The sequence below is a fragment of the Thermobia domestica genome, chromosome 11, assembly GCF_964235325.1.
Source record: "Thermobia domestica chromosome 11, izTheDome1.hap1.1, whole genome shotgun sequence".
Classification (NCBI taxonomy): domain Eukaryota; kingdom Metazoa; phylum Arthropoda; class Insecta; order Zygentoma; family Lepismatidae; genus Thermobia; species Thermobia domestica.
Genome location: NC_137464.1, coordinates 215206954 through 215230538, shown reverse-complemented (window position 1 = coordinate 215230538; position 23585 = coordinate 215206954). Strand labels below are relative to the sequence as shown.

General features: G+C 36.4%; 1 protein-coding gene across 1 annotated transcript in view; it reads right to left on the bottom strand.

Annotated features, from left to right (window-relative positions):
* The window catches only part of LOC145664728 (uncharacterized), a 75350-nt gene extending 56476 nt beyond the window's left edge, over positions 1-18874 (bottom strand). Inside the window, exon 1 of the mRNA XM_081731609.1 lies at positions 18217-18874. The gene's annotated coding sequence lies outside the window, so the exon portion shown is untranslated. The remainder of the gene's footprint in view (positions 1-18216) is intronic.
* Positions 18875-23585: the final 4711 nt, after the last annotated feature.

The window sequence follows — 23585 nt, the reverse complement described above, 5'->3', positions numbered from 1 at the left end:
TGCGACTGAAAGTCATCGTATTTTGGTGGAAGTGTATGGTGACCATGCTCTAGCTGAGCGAACGTGTCAAAAGTGGTTTGCACGGTTTAGAAGTGGTGATTTCGGCTTGGCAGACCAAGAGCGAGCTGGACAGCCAAAAAAATTTCAAGACGAAGAATTGACAGCATTGCTCGAGCAGGATTCGTGTCAAACGCAGGAACAACTTGCAGCAGCATTAGGCGTTGATCAAACAACAGTCTCCAAACGCTTGAAAGCCATGGGAATGATTCAAAAGATGTCACATTGGGTTCCACATGAATTGAAAGACAGAGACGTTGAAAGACGAAAAACCATTTGCGAATTGCTGCTTCAACGACAGAGCAGAAAGGGGTTTCTGCATCGAATTATTACGGGTGATGAGAAGTGGATCCATTACGAGAACCCTAAACAAAAAAAGGCCTGGGTGAAACCAGGTGAACCAGGTCCATCACAACCAAAACGAGATATTCACTGTGCAAAGGTTATGCTGTGCATATGGTGGGATATGAAAGGTGTGGTGTACTATGAGCTGCTGCAACCGGGTGAAACTATGAATGGAGAACGTTATCGACGACAATTAATGCGTTACTATAGGAAAATTTGGACTTTGACCCCGACCTTTGTGACGTCATAGGTCAAAGGTCAATGACCTTGGCCCGGGGTCAATGACCTAGGGGTACCTAGGACCACCCCCTCTAAATTTTGGCAGGGGTACCTTGGCCCACCCCCTAAATTTTGGCAGGGGTACATAGGACCACCCCCCTTAAATTTTGGAAATTGCCAAATTTAAAAATTTGGTATGGTAGCCTAGGACCATAGTATGTACCTCTATCAGTATTGGGTGTCTATGTCGTTCCCTTTTATGGGTAAAAAATTGCCAAAAATTTAAATTTCGGGGGTTTTTGACCTAATTTATCCCCTTGGATGAGGTGTTATTACCCTATATAGTTATATGGGCGTATACAGGGGTCCATTCCCTTTCATAAGACATGGGTATATTAATGCACCCCTTGAAAAATTTGGGAGGGGTACCTTGGCCCACCCCTTAAATTTTGGAAATTGCCCAATTTAAACATTTGGTATTATAGTATAGGACACTAATATAGATCACTATAAATTTGGGTGGTCCACCTCGTTCCCTTTTAGGGGTACAAAATTGCCAAAATTTTAGTACAACCACGTGTTTGGTATTTGGTACATTTTATCCCCCTTTGATGAGGTTCTATTACCTTATATGGTTATATGGTCATGTATAGGGGTTCATTATCTATCATAAGACATAGGTACATTGGTGCACCCCGGGAGGGGTACCTTGGCCCACCCCTTAAATTTTGGAAATTGCCCAATTTAAACATTTGGTATTATAGTACAGGTCCTCAATATGTATCATGATAAATTTGGATGGTCTACATCGTTCCCTTTTAGGGGTACAAAATTGCCAAAATATAAACGCTGTACCAGGTGTTTGGTTTTTGGTCCATTTTATCCCCTTTGATGAGATTCTATGATTACAGGGGCCCATATCCTATCATAAGACATGGGTACCCTTCTTAAATTTTGGCAATGGGGATCCACTGAAATTGTCCAATTGAAGCATAGTACAGGACCTCAATATGTTTCGGTGGTCCTATTTTCAAATTTTTAAGTACAACCACGTGTTCGGTTACTGACTCAATTTATCCTATTTGATAAAGTTATAAGGTATGGACGGTATCTCCTTTCAATTTGGTAGTACCCTTCGGGTGTAGTACGGTCACGTGATCAATGATTTGGTTTTGATGCGCGACGAGGTCCCTGGTCAATGTTCTCTAGGAATTAGGTGGAAACTTTGTCCAGGGTTCTCGTCTTATATCGCACAGTTCTTTAGGAGAATCTGATAACGTTGTATATGGAATGGACAATAAAAACACATAAATAAGTATAAATTGTATTTTATTCATTTTTCTGGTTTCTTCTTTTTCTTTCTTATTGACAATGTTTGTATATTGAGCTGGGTTTCTTCATTAGACCGCCTCCTCTTCTTGATTGCGATGATTTGTTTCCATGTTTTGCAGCATAGCACCCGTTTGCAAAGCTTCGTATTGTGAATTCTGTAAAAAAGAACGAGGAAAAAGATGATTAGTATAGAAATAGATGATGATTAAACAAATACACTTACAATGATAAATATGATAAAATTACCTGGAAGGTATATTGCAGCAGTCTACGATCATTAACCGTGGGTACTGTTGTGAACAAATATTGAATTTCACGCAGAGATTTTCCTTGGGCTTTACAGCACAAATAAAAATAAGCATAATAGCCACATACGGATGAACCAAGACTTTGCATTTGGCTATTATTATATTTATAGTACATACAATGAAGTTTTAAGAATGCAACATGTTGTGGTACATAAGGAGGAAGGCCATAGCTGTCAAAATATTCTCCAACACCGCGATGATCAATATAAATTGCAATCCAATGACTTCCTAGTTTTGTGGATGGATCTGTATTTACAATCATTGCCAGAGGAAGAGAAATCCGTGAGGGTAACTCATCGCTTGCAAATACCCCGGTAAAATGATTTCTGAATAATGGACTACCGTGTAAAGCACTAGCTAATTGTAATGTATTCAACATCGTGAATGGAAATGATACATAACGTATACGTACCTTGTAATTTAAAAGTCCAGGATAATGTTGCGCTGGTGGTCGATCTCTAGGAGTGAGGAAAACTCTCCATACACAATACAGTTTGCAGGTGCTGCTAATTTATCTTGGAAATGAACTTCCAATCGGATGGCGCCATGTCGTTGTAAATTCCAATAGTGACAATCTCCAGCAGAAGAATCGGAAGTTAGGTCAAATACAAACAGTGTATATCCATTCTTGTAGTCGGCTCTTGAAATTGTATTTCCAGTATTGGTAAAATGTATGCCAGAGCCTGAGAACAATGTGTGGTACGATGAAATGTAGAGATTTTCTTCAAAGTTGGGTTGCAATGGTTTTGAAGGTACAGCTTTTCCATCCACGTACAATGTAAAGAAATTAATGTTTAGATGTTGAAATTCAAATGGATTGGTGGTAATAGTTCCACTGGATGCTTCATTCGATGTAAATCCTACAATAATACGATTTGGCAATGTTCCCATAAACAGGTTATCAATAGTTTTGGATTGTATATCCTTCGGGATGGTAAATGATTTCATTTGAACCCTTGTCAGAGGATACTTTGCCGGTGTAGATTGTAAAATTTTATTGTGTGCCAATTTAACACTAGGGCTGATGCTGACTTTTTTCACCTGCAACGATGCATCTAGAATATTGATTTTTGCATTGACACCACTTTCACCGGCCATGAGACAAAAGTTTGGTTTTGCAGGAATAAGTTTCACACGTAATTCCACTCCATGAATTAAAAATTTATCTTGATTAAAAATGTCACAATGAAGATGTCCAATCATATCGAATTTCATACTTTGTTTTGTCAGTTCATAGCGTTGTTGAAATCCTTTGTTCTCACTTGTGGTTGCGTTCATATGACCAGCCGTATCTTGATACCACATTGCTGTTTGTAAATGTGTATTTTTAGCTCCATCACTATAATTGAGCAGTTTTTCCAGGTACGAACGATATGGATGATTATGTGACGGAAATGAAATCAGTTTATTGTTCAAGTAGATTTGTACTTCACTAAACATAGCATTTAGAAAATCATTGACAGGTGCAATTGCTTTATCCGTATTGATGAAGGAGGAACCATCTGGTTTCACAATTTGTGCTTGGATGTACAATAAGGTTTGTGGCAAATCAATGTATTCATCACTGCTACCACTCACTACAAATTCTATTGGTGAATTTTCAGCTATTGAACTAATTGGTTTGTAGCCAATAATACGATTGTCCAGAACACTGGTTTGCGTGGGCAACGTTGAAAAAATGTCCAATTCACTTTTTACACATTCACAGGATTGATGATGTAAGAAAGCCATCGTTGAATTAATCAAAAATATCTGGTGACGATGCCAATGATCTCTTCTTCTTCTTATGTGATAATTTACGTCTCTTTGTAGGATTGATGGTGTTGTTGATCGTTGGAAGGTCAACCTCAAACTGAGAGCAGTCATCCCATTTTCGTTTATGATATCCACTTCCCAGCATAGTTTTCAACTTATTTTTAGCTTTTTCTTGTAAATTTGTTTTTGCCTCTTGCATCCGTTGATGAAACGATTCTTCCAGCGGTTGATTCGAGATCACAACGTCATTAATCATATTGGCACCTGATTTTAATAATTCTTTTCCCACAGTTTTAGCTCCTTGCTTCACAAGTGGTAACACTGAACGAAATAAGCCACCAAGGAAACTTCCAATGCCATGTCCTGCTTGATAGGGACTTCCCACATAGACGTTGCCGATACCGGATAACGCTTGTTTTTGGTAGTATTGCAAATACGGATCAGTCATGACGACGACGACGGAAATGTAGTTTTGTACACACCGTTCCAAAGGTGAATGGCATAGGATGACCTGTGCTATCCCTTATATCGATTTGTATTTGCTCAAAATTCATTTTTTCCACCGGAACATAATGTGCAGGATTAAAGATTTGCACTGCATGACTTCCAAAAGTATGATTCACAGGATCCATGTTGACAATTCGTAGCAAGGGTACCATTGTATCTCCAACAATGACAGATTCAATAATGTCACAGTAGACGTACATTTGTGATGGTAAGCCTAATCGTACATCCGGTGTATATTGTCCCTTTTCCATATCTTTTAAATCACTTTTTGGTTCAAATCCAAGCATTAAACTAACACTTGGTGAAATTTGTACAGAAGTATGGATTTCCTTTTTGGGATGTCTTATGAGGCATATATTATTAGTTGCGTCATGAGATATAAATAAATTGGTTTCTTTATGATGTATATTAATTGCATGAATAAGATCCCGTATATTGTTATAATAGCGTACAGGGATCGTTACAACCTTCCACGGTTCTTGATCATTACTACTTGATGATTTGTAATATATTTTATTGTTTTCACTGTTAATGTTCAGCAAAGAATGTGGATAATGAATCTCTACAATTGCCACATCCCATTTCTGGCGAAACTCTACACGTCGTTGTAATTTCGTAATATATGAAGTCAATGTATTTTCTGGAAAATAATCCATGGAACTATTACTGGGAAGTGTAACGTAAAAATCTTGATCAGGTTCCATTCTTCTTCTTCTTCAATGAAATTGCAGGGATCCACGAATTGAATGAGGAAGGATATCCTTTCCACTGGACGAGATACTCCTTTCTGCGACCTTTTGTTCTTGTACGTAATATTTTATCGATGAGGAACGTCGAAGGGAGCGGCACTGGTTGTAATTCTTCTCTGTAGAAAACACCATCGATAAGTTGATGATTTAAATCCTCTAGTCGATACACTGGTGGGTTTCTTGGTACAATGGCTTTTACTCTGAATATTTCCCAAGTCCAGTTCTCGAGGTAACCCTTGTCAAAGATACGTTTTGTTTTACTTATACGAACAGTATCACCAACAGATAAATCCGTATCTTGTTTTGAACGTTGTAGCTTTTTGTCGTATAAGTTATGCCACACCTCCAGTAAATTGTCCTGAGAAACGTTTGCAGGTGCCATTTTAATACTGGAATGCCGACTTTCATTGTATGTTTTTACAAGTAAAGGCAATACTTTGATGTAATTGTATGTTTGATATTTGGTAAAGTATTTCCACATACGATGTTTCAATGTCTGATTAAATCTTTCTGCGATGCTGGCTTTAATATCTGGATCCTTTGTTGTAACATGTTGCACGTTGTGTTTCCTGAAAAACTTTTGTACTGTCTTGTTGGTAAATTCAGTTCCTTGATCACTACGTAGTACAATTGGTTTCCTGTCCTGGAAAATCATTTCAAATGCATTCACTATATCCTCGGCACTTTTTGATTTTAGTGGTACAGCCCACCCGTACCGACTAAACACATCAATCACTGTAAGAATATAGCGGTAATTGTCATTATAGTTTTCAAGTGATTGTAAATCATTTAAATCACATTCCCATTGATCATCAATATTGTTGACAAGATAAAAATCTCTACGGAAACGACGACGTACAGGACGATGTAACGTGTAGGTAGGTTGTTTGTTTAACCAAAGTTTTATTTTGGCTAGAGGTATAGATTTTCCTGTGGCTTGCCACAATTTCTTTGCAGTAGAAAATGATGCAGGGTGTGCTGGATTGTAATAAATGGATTTCAACTTTTTGTTCATGGTTTGTACGTTGACCATTGTGGAATGATACGTTTTCTTTTTGGTCGGACTTCTAAAACATCATCATCATCTTCTTCTTCTTCTTCTTCTCCGGAAGAAAATAATTCAGGTGCCGGTTTTGGTGGTGCAGATCCTTCAGATGCTGTTGTACTATTATGCTTGACAATATAGTTTAATCTCCGTGGATTACCAATCAATTCTTGAGGTGTGTTTGACGATGCAAGGTAGTTGCAAAACAATTCCCAGCCTTGAGGATTAGAATGTTTCCTCGGTCGAGTCACATCGCACATTAAGTCTACAATATTGGATCCATGTAGTTTATTGTCGTTGATGTACACTGTTCCTTTATGATCCCACGTAATTGCGTCATCTTGTTTTAAACGACGGAATAGTAGTTCGGCTTTCTTACGATACATTTGTGGTATTGCGGCTAAAATTTCTTGTTTCGTGCTATCGTCAACATTCGGGACGTCACCATCAGGTTTCATTGATGTAATTGTAAGTGGTATTGGTTCTTCTTGTTTACGTATCACATAAAGATATTTCTGTAATATTCTATTGTACTGATTCCATTTTTCTTCATCACTTGGATACGATGTATTCAATATGGATTGCATTTCACGATCGAGATTAGATTCTCGATTTTCACTCGCACGGGATGATGATGCATGCATTCGTTGAAGCATTTCTGGTGGCACTAAAACCATCTTCTTGCTATGTTCCATGATGTTTATTGTTTAAACAAAATACTGGATAACACACTTCCTACAATAGGTGCAAGTAATGCAGGTAAGAATCCTCCTTGTTGTACGGCTAAATGTTTCTTCTTTTTATCCAATGATTTTGTATTGTCTACGAGATAGCGGAGCGTGTTCTTGTAACGCTTTAATCTTGACTTCTGCGCACTTGTCAGTGGAACATTGCCTTTTAAGACATTATAACAACATTCACAAATACTATGAATTAATGAAGCGTCTGCATTGGCAATAATAGCTTTACGCAATCTTGGTTTAGCTTTGTGCAGAGCACGTAGCAGATCAGCGTGTTTCACTGTAGGAGACATCGTGACAGACTAAGTCATTCTTTTCACATGCACAATAATTTAAACATGTTTTGTTGGTACGTAAACATAATGATGCAAATCGTCGGGAAAAATATTTGTACGAAATCGCATTTCATCGGGTGTATCTTGTTTTAGATCCATCAGTAAATAACCATGTGGATTTCTTGTTGCGTCTGCATAACTTTCTTGTAGAAACAGTGGATGCTCAGGCATGATTTGATAACTCATATGCTTGATTTGTGACTTGTCACGTGGATTTTTAAACAACACCAAATACGAACAATTTAAACTCATATTTCTATTTGCTTTACTTTGATGAAATACATTTTGTGTTATAAAAATCACACTAATATTTCGATGATGTGATCCTTTTGTGAACATATCAACAATATCACTATTCACTTCTCGCATATGGTCATCAATAATAATCAAATGTGGTCCATCGTGAGGCTGAAAATCTTTCATTCGTGGAAGTCCTTCGTGAAATTCTACTGGAACTGGCATTGTTGCATACACGTCTTGCCATTCTGCATAATACCAATATATCTTACGAAATTTTGCATTGATCATGGTTGGGAGATGTGACAGTAATCGCTTCACAAAATACGTTTTTCCACACCCACTAGGCCCTGCGAGAATACAGGTAAATGGATGTTTCCACTGTGTATCCATGATGAACACTAACACCTTGTTTCAAAAATGATGCGTATTTAAAGCGAGTACAAATTTTCTTTTTGTTTTAGATTGTAAACTCTTGCACTCACTGGTGTGAAAAGGTTAAAACCGTTCATCTGTTTATCGAGTAGTTGAAAACCGTTTATTTGTTAATCGAATAGTTGAAAACCGTTTATTTGTTAATCGAATAGTTAAAAACCGGATAAAGTTTAACGGTTAACCGTGAAAGCTGATCACTGTTTGATTTAAATTCTATTTGAAAATTTTTCGTTTGAAATTTGTTTTGTAATTTTTGTTTCAAAAATTTTGTTTAAATTTTTTTTGTTTCAAAATTTTTGTTTCAAATTTTGTTTAAAAATTTTTTCGTTTGAAATTTTTTTTCGTTTGAAAATTTTTAATTTTTTTTGTTGCAAAATTTTTTGTTTAAATTTTTTTTTGTTCGAAATTTTTGTTTTGAAATTTTTCGTTTCCAATTTTTTTTGTTTAAAATTTTTTTTGTTTCAAACTAAAAAACTTTTTGTTTGAAATTTAAGTTTAAAAAATGTTCGAATTTTTTGTTTGAAAATTTTTTGTTTCAATTTTTTTTCAAATTTTTGTTTGTAAATTTGTTACAAAATTTTTTGTTTGAAAATTTTTCGTTTCAAATTTTTTGGGTTGAAAATTTTTCGTTTCAAAATTTTTCGTTTCAAATTTTTGTTTTAAAAAATTTTTTAGTTTCAAGATTTTTGTTTAAAAGTTTTCGTTTTCAATTTTTGTTTTGATTTTTTTTAGTTTGAAAAGTTGAAAAAAAAAGTTTTAAATGCCAAGAATCATGTTCAAAGTTTCCACCTAATTCCTAGAGAACATTGACCAGGGACCTCGTCGCGCATCAAAACCAAATCATTGATCACGTGACCGTACTACACCCGAAGGGTACTACCAAATTGAAAGGAGATACCGTCCATACCTTATCAAATAGGATACATTGAGTCAGTAACCGAACACGTGGTTGTACTTAAAAATTTGAAAATAGGACCACCGAAACATATTGAGGTCCTGTACTATGCTTCAATTGGACAATTTCAGTGGATCCCCATTGCCAAAATTTAAGAAGGGTGCAACAATATACCCATGACTTATGATAGGATATGGACCCCTTGTAATTATAGGATCTCATCAAAGGGGATAAAATGGACCAAAAAAAAAACAAACACGTGGTACAACGTTTATATTTTGGCAATTTTTGTACCCCTAAAAGGGAACGATGTAGACCATCCAAATTTATCATGATACATATTGAGGACCTGTACTATAATACCAAATGTTTAAATTGGGCAATTTCCAAAATTTAAGGGGTGGGCCAAGGTACCCCTCCCGGGGTGCACCAATGTACCTATGTCTTATGATAGATAATGAACCCCTATACATGACCATATAATCATATAAGGTAATAGAACCTCATCAAAGGGGGATAAAATGTACCAAATACCAAACACGTGGTTGTACTAAAATTTTGGCAATTTTGTACCCCTAAAAGGGAACGAGGTGGACCACCCAAAGGAACGAGGTGGACCACCCAAATTTATAGTGATCTATATTAGTGTTCTATACTATAATACCAAATGTTTAAATTGGGCAATTTCCAAAATTAAAGGGGTGAGCCAAGGTGCCCCTACCGGGGGTGCACAAATGTACCTATGTCTTATGATAGGTAATGGACCCCTATACATGACCATATAATCATATAAGGTAATAGGACCTCATCCAAGGAGATAAATTAGGTCGAAAACCAAACACGTGGTACAACGTATTGCTTACGTTTATAGTTTTGGCAATTTTGTACACCTAGAAGGGAACGAGGTGGACCACCCAAATTTATCATGATACATATTAGGGTCCGGTACTATAATACCCAATGTTGAAATTGGGCAATTTCCAAAATTTAAGGGGTGGGCCATGGTACCCCTCCCAAATTTTTCAAGGGGTGCATTAATATACCCATGTCTTATGAAAGGAAATGGACCCCTGTATACGCCCATATAACTATATAGGGTAATAACACCTCATCCAAGGGGATAAATTAGGTCAAAAACCCCCGAAATTTAAATTTTTGGCAATTTTTTACCCATAAAAGGGAACGACATAGACACCCAATACTGATAGAGGTACATACTATGGTCCTAGGCTACCATACCAAATTTTTAAATTTGGCAATTTCCAAAATTTAAGGGGGGTGGTCCTATGTACCCCAGCCAAAATTTAGGGGGTGGGCCAAGGTACCCCTGCCAAAATTTAGAGGGGGTGGTCCTAGGTACCCCTAGGTCATTGACCCCGGGCCAAGGTCATTGACCTTTGACCTATGACGTCACAAAGGTCGGGGTCAAAGTCCAAATTTTCCTATAGTAACGCAATTACTACTGCGTTTGAAGCAAGCTCTGGCCAGAACACGACCAGAATGGGAGAACAGACATGATAAACTTATTGTTCAACATGATAACGCTCGCCCACATGTCGCAAAACCGGTCAAAACCTATTTAGAAAATGTCGGATGGGAAGTTTTACCCCACCCGCCGTATTCACCAGACGTTGCTCCTTCGGACTACTACTTGTTCGATTGCATGAACAACGATTTGATTGGACAGCGGTTTACTTCTTCAGAAGATATCGAAACATGGGTCTCTGACTGGATCGCTTCCAAGGATGAGGACTTCTTTCGCCACGGAATCCGTACATTGCCTGACAGATGGGCGAAAGTGGTGGCTAGCGATGGACAATATTTTTCTTAAGGTATTTATGTATTTTGTGTTTGTACTACAGCTTCAATGTGTGCGTACCAACCGCACGAATTAATTCCTAGACCAAATATATACATAAAAAAACCGAACATTTTTATAGTTTAACGTCTCTCGATTGTGCACCGAGGCTAAGGAAATGGATGATTTGATGATTATAATGGAATAAGAAAAGTGAGAAGAAACAGGAGAACCCCGAGACACTGCACAAAGTTCATTTAACGGAAGTTGGGACCGAACCAGGTACCCCACCAGTGGCGTAGAAAAGTAGTGATTTAAATGCAAGTTTGAGGGATTAATATGAAAAATAGTATTAGATATATTTAGAAGGTGTTTTATTTTAAATTTGTTTTAATCTCTACCAAAATGCGAGATGAAGAAACGCAGAAAACAGCATGTAACACAGTACGAAGAATGTACATCATTTCAGCGAAATTTTAAACAAATTTCTTGGCAAATCCTCAATGACATCATTGATAAAGTGTAGCCAATAGAATTGAATAACGGCAATCACAGTAAACGGAATAACGAGATGCATAGTCTACACTTAGAAAAGGCCGAAGAAAAATATACCGGGTGTCAAAAAATGAGAATTTTAACTGACGTTGGGGCGTTCTTTTTGTTTAATTGGTCTGGACTTCAGCACTTCTTTTCAGAACCACTGCTATACGTTCTGCCTTCTGCGTGGAGCTACAGCTTTACGCGGAATGCAAACCACATGAGCTCTCACCGGGAATCGAACGAAAAAAGCGTGTGCTAACCATAAAGCCACGAGGAACCAATAGAAGTTCTCGTTGTGTTTATCTACTCTCTTGGAGCAATCAAGTGAAAATGAAATTGAGAAACGTAATGAGAAGCAAACAAGGAAGATGTTTCCTTTCAAGACAGCGTTAGTGTAAGTAATTTTCTTCAGTTATTAGATTGATTGGTTGAGTTGTAGTTTGCTGTCCCGTTCAGCAGCGGGGCTATATGAGACGTAGATCTATAACGTAACGTGGAATCCAAACCACATGAGCTCCAGCCTGAAATCGGACCCGGGACTCCTGCGCCGAAGACGCGTACGTTAGCTACGAGAAAGTTTTAATGGAATAAAATAGGTATTATTGGGTTTTATATTTAATCGGTGCTAGTGTTGAACACAGGCTTCAAATTTTGAAAATAACTGTTACTTTACCAGTAAATAGTGCTACTACGCTGTAGTTGTGACAAAATCTGAAAACATAGTGAAAGCAGTTCACTTTGTTGTTTATTTTTCAATTTATTTTGTATAGTTGGTCGGTAGTTCTAGCACATGTAAATTTAGCCTAGAACACATAATAAAGTATTAAGCCTGGCAGCTCGCTTGACATCGAACCTTATTCTTTTACTAGATTCGAACGTGATTTGATTCTTTCTATCAGTCACCCTGCCACTGGAAAGTTCTGATTGGCTCATTCAGCGCGGTTACAGAGGACGAAATATAATCACGAGGAAGAGGAACATAATGGACTTTAATGCTGGGATTTGGTAACCACGCTTTCTGAGTGAAAGCAGAGCATGGGAACTTGATCAGCAAAGTATTCAAAATAAAAGTGGATTTTTTAAAAAAATCGTCACATTCAGTAAATGTACAGCAGTAACTCGAGTCGTCATTAATAGTCCTTATCACTGCGAAATTACAATACCGCTAATTTTACAATAATTATGTGATATCTTCAAATAGATAAAAGATAATCGAAAAGTGGATCAAGACCTCCCTAGACGATGTTATTATGCATGATGTACCATTATCACGAGTCACCTAGTAGCTTTCCGTATGCAGTTATTTAGAAACGCGAAAATAAATGACGATTTTCTAAATGGCTGGAAATTGAAAGCAGATAAATGAGTCTTGATAACGGTATCTCACGCAAAATAATATTGTCTAGGAAGGTCTTGTTACACTTTTCGATTATCTTTTATCTATTTGAAGATATCACATAATTACTGTAAAATTAGCGGTATTTTAATTTCGCAGTGATGAGACCTCTTAAACACATGTATATTAAAACAATAAAACCAGATAAAATTGGTTATTCATATGTGGTTTTGGCATGGAGTAGTATTGGAAATAGTCAAATTCGAATGTGAGTACTTTAGAAGTATGATCTTTGCTTTTAGTAATATAATCGTCACAAATTCCCTTTCTCTATGAAGCCTTTCTTTCATGTAGTTCATAAAGGGTCTTGCAAGGGTCATGAGGATCAGCTCTCGTTTTTGCATTCTTCACAAAATTACAAACATCTGTTTTCAAACGCACTTTGTCTTAAGTATTCATAGTAGGTTTTGTAAGACGCTTTTAGGTTCTTGTTAGTTCTTTCTTTGTAGTATTCCTTCAGCATGGAATGGACGGTTTTAATGTTCAACACGCAGTTATCAAAATACAATAGGTTACTTTTGTCTTTGTAACAGTGACTTTCTTCATGTGGAATCGAAGTGTAAATTAAGTTTATGTATACATTCAAAATCTTTCTTTTCTCATTAACGAAGGTTATCTAATCAAAGTAACACTGAATCTACACTTACATTGCTATGCTGCAGGGTCTGAAATAATAATAAAACATCTGAGCCCATCGAATTTTTCATGTTCCTTTAAGGCAAAACCAGTGGCGTAGCACACTTTTGCGGGCCCCCCCGCAAAGTGTAGAGAAGGGGCCCTAGTTGTAAAGCCGATAGAAGAAAAGTTGAGGTTCTACTTCTTTAAATCTTTATTCATCGCAAGACTTCGGGGCCCCTATACCTCGGGCCCCCCCCCCCGCACTGCGGGGGTTGCGGGGGCAGCTGCTACGCCACTGGGCAAAACGATTAAAATGTGATTTAGATATGAACATAACATCATTGTTGTAATTCACAACTACCCTCTGTTCACTAGTAGAAAAAAAGTTTCAAGATTTTTCTATTCTAATGGTAGAATTCGTACTGCTCTCATGTTCAGCGTTTGGTTAGTGAATGTTAAGTATCGGTCCATTTCCAGCACCGATGCTATATGAGACGTGAACCTACAGTTTAACGTGGAATCCGAACCAGGATCGCAGAACCACACTCACCAAAGGCGCTCTCATATTCATTTCTCTTTTCTCATATCTATTTCAATTCTGAAATTATTGGCATATTGTCTTGCCTTCATCACCATTAACGGTGCTTCTTACTTTGGTACACCAGCCTTAGGCCAAGTCTGCTAAAAATGCGAAATTATTGAATTACTTGTGGAAGAATTGAAATACTTGTTTAATAAAACGTATAACCATTTTACAAATGGTGGACGTCGCCATTTCCATTTATTGGCCAACATTTGAGTCGTATTGCCTGAATTGTATATTTAAGAAATTGAAAGAAATTAAAAATATAATTCTGTGAAGTCACGATTAGCTAAATAACATGTCAAAATCAGGTAAATCAGAGAATTGTCACAGAGTGAATCAAAGTCAAAATTGGGAAGGAGTTCTAGCGGGATGAAGAGGGCCACTTACCCAGATGGTCAGGGTGTATAATTTGGAAAAAGTGAAAATATAAATGAAATGAAAGTGCATAGAGTATTTGTGAGTATATGTGGATGTATTTCTCATTAAGTGTAAATGTGTGTGAGTAATGTAAACTGCGAAATTTTCACTTAATCTCTTTTTTCTTCTGCATACCACACTAGAGGATGTTGTCACTACCACGATCACCACCCAACTCCATTAACATGTTAGAATTTAATGTTCTTTTCAACAATGAAGCTATATGAGACAATGTGCTACTGTTAAACATACCCAATTCGGAAGCCATAATTTGGGAAGACGAGTCTGACATAACAGAAAAAGCAATGTCAATTAGCGTAACCATCATACAACGAGACACATAATCCAAAGAAGCAACAAAAGTGGTGGTGTTTAATTAATTGCAACATAAGCAGCTAAATTAAGAAAATCAGTGTAAGTGCTCAAGTGTACACATTATACATAAGGGGAAAAAATAGGTTATAGAACTATATATCAAATATATTCAATCACAAGGAGACTCCGGGTTATGCCACACCTGCGCGTGAACACGGTCCCAGAGAAGACTGAAATATTGTGAAGTGAAATAATGTCTTAAAGAGGATCAACAGCTGGGGATACAAGGTAAGATTTTGAGTTTTGAACTATGTACCCGAGAGCATACTACAATAATTATTACATTACGGTATCATTTAAAGCAAGAAAAGTGATGAAAAATAATGATTTTAAATTGACATCTTGTAAAAATGCACAAGAAAAAACAACACCAAAAATTAATTTGTGATTATAACAATCCCTAAAGTAATAAGAATTAAGGTGATATTAACATATCCCCCATTAATGTAAGTATTGTACACAGCATACTTTCAAACACAGTATGTAAACTTTTTTTAAAAAAGGCTACTTCCATGCATCTACACTACTTTAAGTCAAAGTGACTTCGAATAGCGCTCTAACCTTCAGTTATTTATTTTACTTCACATTCCTCACTGAGTCACGATCGCATTGTGTAATCGTATATACGAAAACGTGAAGTCCCTAAATAAGAATACTAAGTACTACAAGACCACCCATAAAATACGTATACGATACGAATTTAGTCATTAAGTGCATGCCTACGCATTCTATATTCGGGCAAATGTATTAATAGATTCGTAAGTGCATATTAAGAATACGAAGGAATGCTATATATTAATTTGCAAAGAATGTTTAAGGAACTTGTTTATGCAGCACCGAATATTTATGACATGTATCAATAGCAAGAAATATCATTACGAAATGTGCTTCATGGAAGCTCATGTGGTTTGGATCCAACGTTAATCTACAGACCTACTTCTCGCATGGTCTCAGTACTAAACAAGACGTTAAGCTCCTAATCAATAAAACCAAGTGTTCCCATACAATGAGAACGAATGGCCTCCGCCGTTGCGACTTAATAGTCAGCGCGTGTTATTCTTCTGTCTTCGATCACTCCACGGAGGGTCACGAAACGCATACCTAGTGAAAATGAACAACAGACACTGCAAAAACTGATTGTATGGGATTTAAGCAGGGGCGTCAATTCAGACTTCGCTTGAGGGGGGCAAGAACACCATCGACATTAGTCTTTCACATTTTGTACTAGGATATTAGTAGACATCGATTAAAGTATATGTATTCTTCAAACCCTGGGGGGGGGGGGCAATTGCCCCCTCCTGCCTTCCCTAAATGACGCCCCTGGATTTAAGTTTCCATCTATGTAATTATTACGAATATTGTAACTCTTGTCTTATTCGTCTGCCTCAGTTCCTTCTGGCTTTTACAATGGCCGTTAAAATACCTCATAAGAGAGAACAGTGCCGCTATAAGCACAAGGCTATCCAGGAAATAAAATCCAAGGTACATAACTACTGAAAATAATTGGCGTATAGATATTTTGGTGATTGGACTCTCTTTTGACACTAATTAGAAAAACGGGGATCAGCTAAACTCATATTTCTTGATGAAAATTTGGTAAGTCTTTACTTTGGCCATTTCACTCAGTTTTTAGATTCCTCGATTCAATGATTTGATCTTTCGGTTCCGGTTTTGAAAACTTACAGGTTAGTGACTAGTTTGGGGTCCATGTTCCGTTAAGGGGGTCCAAAACGACACTGGACCTCTTAAGCTAACCTAACCTAATATAACGTTATATCATGCAATCAAACGAAAATCAATACAAAAGAAGTCGTGTCAAAAGCAATGGACCCCCTTAACGGAACATTGACCCTAGTTTGGTTCCTTTCTATACAAAAGTTTAATATTTAATTCGCGTAGTATTGCCAAGCAAGCGGTAGCGAATGAAAGCCGGTTAAAACCCCACAGATTATGTTGTTTTCTGTCTTCGTTACGAATCGATTCAGTGAACGATTCATTGAATAAAATGGCCAAAGTAAAGACTTGCCGAAAATTTTATTCTCATGCATTTTATATTCCTTTATTTGTGCATGGCGATACTTTACTTGGAACAGATGAAGTTAAGGATGCTAGTAGAAATAATAGCTCAACATTATAATTCTTTCACTGACTCCTAAAGACTTGACTCTTTATTTGGCCGGTACTTTGGAATGAGTATCGAAAGTGGATGTGGTACTGATGTCTGCAAACTTACACGCCAGTCAAACGACTGCTCGTGATAAAAACTGGCACCTACCCCTCCTCCGTGATTACTATAGTAATTGCATCAATTCCGGTTCAGGGCAGGTTTACGCGAGGGGTCTCAAGCGTTGTCCGCCCAACGCGCCTTACCGTAGGTACGTATACGCATAAAGAAAAACACATAAAAAAAAATCAACCTGCGCTAGCTGGTCATTACAAGCTAATCTCGTGCAATGAACCATATTTTTTACACTGTTTCAATTTGGCTTGAGTTTAGACTTACCCCTCCAGTTTCCAACCTACAACAAAACCAACTAAAACATTAAACATTGTTAAGTTAGGTTAGTTTGGGTTTGGTTTCCGGTAATACTTTAGACTAGAACAGTGACTGGAACTGGTTCTCATAGAAGCTTCAATTATCACTTAAATAAGTAATCAGTGGCGTTCATAAAAAATTAGTAAATTACCTCCATTATTCTTACATACTTCTGTAAAACTCAATACGGAAATATCATTCAGGCCTATGTTTAGCAGAAGGGGTCCAGTTCTTTTCTCTAAAAAATGTTACAATTTTGGTAATTTCTGTTCACATTCGGTTAGCTTAGGGTAGGGTTGGTTAGTTTAAGTTAGGTTAGGCTAGTTTAGTTACGTTAGGTTAGTTTAGTTTATGTTATATTAGTGTAGGAGTTCCGCATAATTTTCCAAAAAAATGATAGAATTTCGCTTATTTCTACTAATATTACGTTAGTTTAGGTTACTTCAGGTTAGCTTACGTTAGTTTATGTTAGCTTAGGTTAGATTTGGTTACGTTATGTTATGTCTAAATACTTGCATCACTCATTTCTCCTGTAATTTTGTGTTTTTTACGTGCTTCTGGACCCCTTGTACTAAACATACCTCATCATTCAATGTACCGATTCGCCATCCTATACAACTACCATGCTGCTGAATAACCGAGTCCTTCCGTGTTGTAAATAGTACCCACTTCTACGTTTTTCCCGTATTAAACAAAACTTTACTGCTAAACTTACACACCTAAACATCACATAAGAACCTCAATTCATTATTTCGTATCTCATTTCTCCTGTAAATTTTCCTATTTATTTTTTTTTTTAAATAAAAAAGCGAGGGGAAACTCTATACCGTACACAACCGTATGTTCATATATGACATATCATCACCTACATAAGCACTTTAACATTACTTTTTCTTCCTGAATTAACAATTTTACCTGTATATTTTAACTACATATACCTCTATTTTTAGTTCAAATGCGTGCAAGTATATACAAGCTAAATTACACTTACCAAAACGCCTATCAATTTCTTATCAATTATGCATTCTCAAATTTCCTGATATGATTAAGGGCTTTGGAATTTCCCGACAATGTTGCAAGATCGTATTTTAGAGATATCACAAAGCTTACGTATTGACAAGGGAATCAACCAGCGGCGTAGCGTAAGAGAACGCCGGTATGCCCGGCATCCCCTGTTAATAAGAAAAAGTACGTATTTCATTATATATAAATTGTTTGCTTGTAATTATCACAATTATTTCCACTGCAATCTTCTGGCGCGCTCTCTCGACTTACTTTGACAAGAGGAACCTACGCATGCGCGTCGCTCAGATGCACATTTTCTGTCTTTCCTCCTGTCGTATGCTATTTTCCTCGGGCTTCCAGGCCTACTGAAAGCATCGGGGTTTTCGTCTGCTTTCTGTTGAATGCGCATGCGCAATACTTCCCTTCTCACTCCTCCTCATCCCTTGCAACCCGACATTTGCTTTAGATATACGCTGGCATATTCAAGTATTTCCAACTGTATATATTTTGAACTAAGCTATAGTTTCTGAACAGAACGTACGAGTCCTAATATAAAGGAAATAGAACAAAACGGAAATGGTTAGTTCAACGCATTTTTGAAGCATGCCGGTTATGTAAATAATAGTATTAAAATAGTTATGCCTTAATCACAACTAAATGCATCATAATTGTAATCTTCATCGTAAAGGAGCTCAAAGACACAGGCATAAATATAAAGCATTCTGTAGAATTACGATCACCGATCTGGTAGGACAAGGGAGCCACCACTCCCCGTCACTCGCAAAGATTGTGCCAGGGCCCTTCAGTCACTGGCACAAATCTCGGGGACATAAGGGGAACATGTTCCCTACAATCTTGTCCACCCCCCAATAATCCGATTTGAGATTGTGATGATGATTTCTATCCGACTGCCACAAGCGAAACTGATGTCCTTTGAGTTGTTTCATTTTTAAAAAAGAATCGTATTCTTTAATATTTCATTGTCATTAATTATTAGTAGTCTATTTTCAACTATTTGTTTAATTCCTGTAACAATTCCTATAATGCTATTGTGGTAATCATAATTTTGGTCAAATAAGAGTATTGTTGCGCCAAATATAGGCCTGATTGATTTTCTTTCATAGTTTTGGGGAAGTCATTATTTGTATTGTTATAAAACAAATGTCCTAAAATTTTAATGTGGATCATTGTGGATGCGTAAGTAGAAACATGTCAATTATTATTATGCATATATTCAAATTTCAGAATGTGCTCACGCCACTGAGTTGTAATAATGATATGTACCACTATTTCATCTACATCATTTGGTATATAATATACGAGTACAACAGGTTTACCTCAGAAATCTGATTCATCTACTGTAATATGAGTCTCTTCTCCCCTCCCCTCACAATAAGCCTTAAAATGTACCCTCCTGCCGATGTTATAGACAACTCTGCTTCCCTAATTCTCCACAGCATTTTTTTTTCAACTTCATAAATATTTTGAACATCGTTAAAAAAGGAAAGGATTATGGGAACAGTCTTACCCATCCCACGAACGTTGAAGACAGATTTGCGCCCTTGACTTCAGTATCTGGATACAGAAACAGGCCCCCAGAGTTGGTTTAAGTGCTTTGTATTTACATCTTCAAATGATATATACAATCAGACCCATATTCACGAACGGGCGTCTGAGTTCCGGACCCAAGATGACAAATTTCTAAGGGTGATATATATATATTGAAAGAACGAGATTGACGTGTGGTATGTGGAGAAAAAAGCCGCCCACGAGAAAGAAATGAAGGGAACGATACTGGAAACAATGTTCATACAAAAGTGGGGCCTAGTTTTCTCGTCACAACGGTAGTAGCAAAAAGGAGCTGAGACAATTGGTTTTTAAATTCTAACGTAATCCACGCATTCGCTTCTCTATGCCCCACTAGACCTCCAATTAGGGGGGCTTCCTCCTAAATTTTGTATAACTCTATATTTCTATTCGGAATAGCTATGTATTGCTGCTTGCAGTAGTACTATATCGCACAAATGACTAACTTTGGCATCCCCCTTTCGGAATATCACGCTACGCTACTGGAATCAACTTGCCCTTCCCGAAGTATTTCGCCTCTTTCATATATTTATGATCGTTATTCACCATTTTTCTATTCATATAAATTTTCCATTCCAGAAAAGAAAGTCTTCATTCAACATTTTTTTTTTCGTTTATAACTATGAATTTTGTACTATGATTCACAATCACATGCAACATTGCAGGTGCATGTAACAATTGTGTAACACCTTGTTACTTCCGAAGAAAGAAATAAATGTAACAATCATTAAGTATGAAGTTCATTTAAAATTTTGGGATTATGTAGATAGCGTGTTTGCAGCAATTTCGACTCCAGTACAAGCCGCAAATACTTTTGATCTAATTAAATTATCTACATACAATAATATATCGTAAGTGGAAAGTTTTATGTTTCCAAAGATTGTCTTGTCTTGAGACCATTATGAGTGAAATAGGTAGGTGCACCAGCATTAAAGTCATGCATGCTACAAATACAGAATTGTCGTATGTGTACCTCACACGGAGGATTTATGATTTAGGAACAAAATTGAATAAAATACAGGACACAATTGGGAAGAAAGGACCCAATCAGAGAAAAGGTCAAAGTCAGCAAAGGGTCAAAATCGGGAAAGAAGTTCAGACAGTGAAAGAGGGCTGAAACCTAAGTTGAACAGGGCAAAAAGTTAGAGAAAAGTGGGAAGTGCAAAATGAAAAAAAAGAAAGAGTATAAAAAGAAGGGGATGTATGTACGTGTAAATGTAAAAGAAAGTGTAAGTGTAATGTAGGTGTATAGGAAATCTCACTCAACTCTCTTCCTCATAGAGTATCATCACACACAAGGCATTCGCCGTAACGGCCACTGTCAGTAGTGATGTGAGGTTGAAAATTTTCCGCTATATTTTCCCGGAAAATTTTCCGTTCAAAATAAATATCAGTAATCAAGTAACAATTCCTCAGCAATCACAAAATTCGTTGAATTCATTGTATAGAAATGTAAAAAAGTGAAAGATCGTTTAAAGAATCTGAAAATTTTCATGGCTTAGACAATTTTCAGTAGAATGTAGGAACAAGTTAAATAATTTTTCATAATCGAAATGTTTCCTGTCTTATATGGAAAAATTGAAGAACTTTTTATGAGTTTAAAATTTTCATCATTTTGAAGCAAAAAGTAAAACGGCTTTTTGTGAATCGGAAAGTTTTATTGCTCTGTAGAAACAAGTGAAAGGAATTGTCATAGATCGGAAAATTTTCATCACGATGTAGAAACAAGTAGAAAAACTTTTCATAAGCCGGACAATTTTGGATATTATGTATAGTAATGTTAGGTGGAAAATTTTCCACTATGTTTAACTGCACATTGAGCTACAAAATTGAATTTCTGTAGAGGAAAGTTAGTCAGCAACAAATTATAATTTTCCAATTAGCTTTCGGGAACCTGAAAATTTTCTAATATTTCAAGTTGGGAAGTAAACTTTTACACAGTGTTTCTCTCTCTCTCTCTTCATCAGTGAGCTCCTTCGTTGCTAAGCGGTTAGCATACGCGCCTTTGGCATGGAAGTCCTGGCTTCGATTCTCAGCAGGAGCTCATGCAGTTCGGATTTTACGTTAATTAGTTGGTCCCGTCTTATATAGTCTCGCTGCTGAAAGGGACGTTAAACTCAAAATCAACTCAATTCAACTCCTCTCTCTCTCTCTCTCTCTCTCTCTCTCTCTCTCTCTCTCTGTGTGTGTGTGTGTGTGTGTGTGTGTGTGTGTGTGTGTGTGTGTGTGTGTGTGTATTCAAAATGCAGAGAACATGAGTTCGTAGAGTACAAATATCCCATTCTATTATTTAAAATTTCAATTTCTTAAAAGTCATGAATGTTTTCCGATTCATAAAAACATACTTCACTTATTCCTACATCGTTGTTTAGCCGTAAAATTTATTGGTAATGAATATTGTCTTAAAAAGTTTCATGAAGTGAAAATCTAACGATTCTTCATTTCAAGAATGTTTCAAAAACTTCAATGCGTTCTTCCCTCAGAATCCACCTTTGATCTTACGATATTAGATTCCGTCAGTTTAATACGTATAAGACGGTTTTCTCATAGCTTTACTACTTTTATAGATTTACATTCTGCAACATTTATAAATAAGTAGATATAATAGAGAGAGAGAGAAACACTATGTAAATTTTTACTTCTCAACTTGAAATATTAGAAAATTTTCTGGTTCCCGAAATCTAATTGGAAAATTATAATTTGTTGTTGTCTAATTTTCCTCTACAGGAATTGTATATCTCAATGTGCAGTTAAATATAAGGGAAAATTTTCCATCTAACATCACTATACATAATATCCAAATCTGACCGGATTATGAAAAGTGTTTTAACTTGTTTCTACATCGTGATGAAAATTTTCCGATTCATGAAAATTCCTTACATTTGTTTTTACAAAGCAATAACACTTTCCGATTCACAAAAAAGTTATTTTACTTTTTGCTTCAAAATGATGAAAATTTTTCGACTCATAAAAAGTTCTTCAATTTTTCCATACAAGACAAAATATTTCGATTTATGAAACACTGTTTTACTTGTTTCTACATGGTACTGAAAATTGTGTGAGCCATGAAAATTTTCAGATTCTTTACACGATCTTTCACTTTTTAACATTTTTATACATGATTTCAATCAATTTTATGAATACTGAGGAACTGTAACTTGATCACTGATATTTGTTCAGAGCGGAAAATTTTCCGGGAAAATATAGAAGAAAATTTTCCACCTCACATCACGGCTAAACAACGATATAGGAATACGTGGAGTATGTTTTTATGAATCGGAAAGTTTTCCGTTTCAAAATTTTCCGGAAAATTTTCATCACTGTCAGAACAGACAACTATGCGATTCATGAGAAAATGTTTCACTTGCTCCTACATAGTACTGAAAATTGTTTGAGCCATGAAAATTTTCAGATTCTTTAAACGATCTTTCAATTTTTAACATTTCTATACATAAATTCAATCAATTTTATGAATACTGAGGAACTGTTACTTGATCACTGATATTTGTTAAGAACGGAAAATTTTCCGGAAAAATATAGAAGAAAATTTTTCACCTCACATCACTGTGAACAACAATGTAGGAATAAGTGGAGCATGTTTTTATGAGTCGGAAAATTTTCCGTTTCAAAATTTTCCGGAAAATTTTCATCACTGTACAGGACAGACAATTCTTCGATTCCTGAAAAATTGTTTCACTTGTTCGTACATGGTACTGAAAATTGTCTGAGCCATGAACATTTTCAGATTCTTTAAACAATCTTTTAATT